The sequence below is a fragment of the Micropterus dolomieu genome, linkage group LG20, assembly GCF_021292245.1.
Source record: "Micropterus dolomieu isolate WLL.071019.BEF.003 ecotype Adirondacks linkage group LG20, ASM2129224v1, whole genome shotgun sequence".
Classification (NCBI taxonomy): Eukaryota; Metazoa; Chordata; class Actinopteri; order Centrarchiformes; family Centrarchidae; genus Micropterus; species Micropterus dolomieu.
In genome coordinates, this window is record NC_060169.1 from 33,501,817 (window position 1) to 33,504,037 (window position 2,221).

The 2,221-nt window shown below is 36.9% G+C and overlaps 1 long non-coding RNA gene across 1 annotated transcript; it reads right to left on the minus strand.

Annotated features, from left to right (window-relative positions):
* Positions 1 to 113: 113 nt before the first annotated feature.
* On the minus strand, positions 114 to 1,968 carry LOC123959387. Its single transcript, XR_006822286.1, has 3 exons — positions 1,877 to 1,968; positions 1,044 to 1,163; positions 114 to 237 (listed from the first exon to the last, which is right to left on the minus strand). It is a non-coding gene; the product is annotated as an uncharacterized LOC123959387 (long non-coding RNA).
* Between the last annotated feature and the right edge of the window lie 253 nt (positions 1,969 to 2,221).

Below are 2,221 nucleotides of genomic sequence, written 5' to 3' on the forward strand. Positions count from 1 at the left end.
CAGGATTAAATTAGGTTTATATGATATGTATTATGATTTTACCTGAGTTTTGTCGGGTAAATAACACAAGTTTAAAGTAGTGGTAAATGATTTGTGGAATAAAGATGTAGTTACATTTATGCCCATAGTAAGAGTCATGGTGATGTTGACGCGCTCCTGTAGTCCTGAAATGTTCTTGCCGCGCACACTCAGTCCAACCAGTCTGCCCTCATACAGATCTGAGGCTCCCCATGTGGTCTACAGTACAACATACAGTCAATCAAGTAACTTTACAGTGTTTAAAGAAGAAAGCCACCCAGAGATCCTGTTACACTGTTTAATGTTATCAGTTATTTACATTTCTTCTTGAGAACTGTTATAAACTTTGCATGTTACCCCAGAAAGCAATGGGGGAAGAGCCTTGCTGCACCAACTGCATTTGAGGATATTGTTTTTAGTAAATAGTAAATGTTTTTAGAAATGAAAATCTCTTCCTCTTTTGTGAAAGAGTTCTGCCTGTGTGACTGCTGAACATTTGAACAAACTTCACTTTTTGACAGTGAGGCAGATTACAGAGAAGGTGTTCCCAGAAATGCAATGTATACAAGTTTTAGTAAATCAACCTGTTTAATACAATTTAATTAAATTAAAATAATGAAATTTAATAACAGTGTGGCTCATATTATCAGCATTTTGAAATGAACGAACCGTTGCCATTTGTTTCTCTCTTAGCTTGACAATGTCCTCCAGTGGTTATGAAGCAAGATTTGAAGTATTTCAAAGTGTTCCTCTTTTTACTAACCCGGCCCTTCCTTCATTAGGCACACCTACTCCATTTACTAAATAATGCAGCCATTAGAGAGAAGCTTTATTCTGATAACAAAATCATTCATAAAAGTGCAATGAGCTAAAATCTTAATTGGTCTAAAACATGAAAAACTAAGAGTGGTCTTTTAATTTAAGTTTACAATTTAAATGTGAACAAAGAATATATATTCTTTTGGATTATAGCGCTTTGGATTATTTTCTTCCCAAATTTTACATAAAAAAGTATAGTCTCTGACCCAATTGGTTTCAGGTGAAGTAATCATGCAGAACACAATCGTGTTGTTCCATCCAACATCCAACTCTCCCGGCAGTTGAACGCTCACTGTGCTGTTGGTGAAAGTCTTGTCTAACATTGCCTATATCAGAGGAACAGAGCCAAATACAGCAAGAGAAGTGTTACATGTAAATAATACCTGCAACAGAATAATGCAATCCTCTCAGCTAGATTTCTATCTAACATCAACAACAGTGAAATAATTTACATTTGCAAACAAGGCTGACTGAACACAGGTTAATGTTTATTCAGAAGACCTGAGCTGGAACATTCTGCTTGCTAAAATAACTTTGAGATCAGTCGCTACCAATCTGGAGTAATGTTCTGCAGCTGACACTGACGTTCCTGTGGAGGGTCAAAGCAGAGAAGATCATTTTTCCTTTGAGGGATCTAGTAATTACCATTAAAAACACACACATAATGTAATGCCATCCTTTTGGATGGGCAATTCAAACATACTCAACACTATAAAAAACAAACTGGTGAAGAGTTCTTGTAAGTAGTGTTGCCCTGGCAGCCGGCATTTTACTACAAATTCCTCATAGGCATGCAGAATGGATAAACATTTAAATGCATTAATTTGTTGCAAAGAATTATCTGGGAAGCATGAATGTCTGTACAAAATGACACGGGAACCCATGCAGTAATTATCAAGATATTTCATTCTGGACCAAATTGGTGGACATTGCCATCCCCAGAACCAAGATGCTAGAGAGGCTAAAAATCTACCAGCAAGTTACAAATGTCATTGTGATTCAGATTATAAAATCTAATTAAGATTAAATATATCCATACCTTACTCTTACTAGCGTGTATGTTGAGGCCTCTGAAGGGTCTTTGGGGTTTGTGCAGGAGGGCCACCAAATGGCCAGCAGAAATGAGCGCAGTCTCATGCACCTCTGTTTCCTCTAGAACTTGTTGTAAGCGTTTCACGGCTCTTGTGGAAAAGCACAGTTTAAACCATGCATTATACTGATTAACAATTGTTTTCCGAAGAACCTATTATTTATTCTGGACCACAGAATGAATTAACCTTAAATCTGATTTCAACCTCCGCCCTCAGCAAATTCTTCATAGTGCCCTAGTTTTCACTATGATATGTAGAATTAGTCACACACAAACACAGATGCTAATATGCTA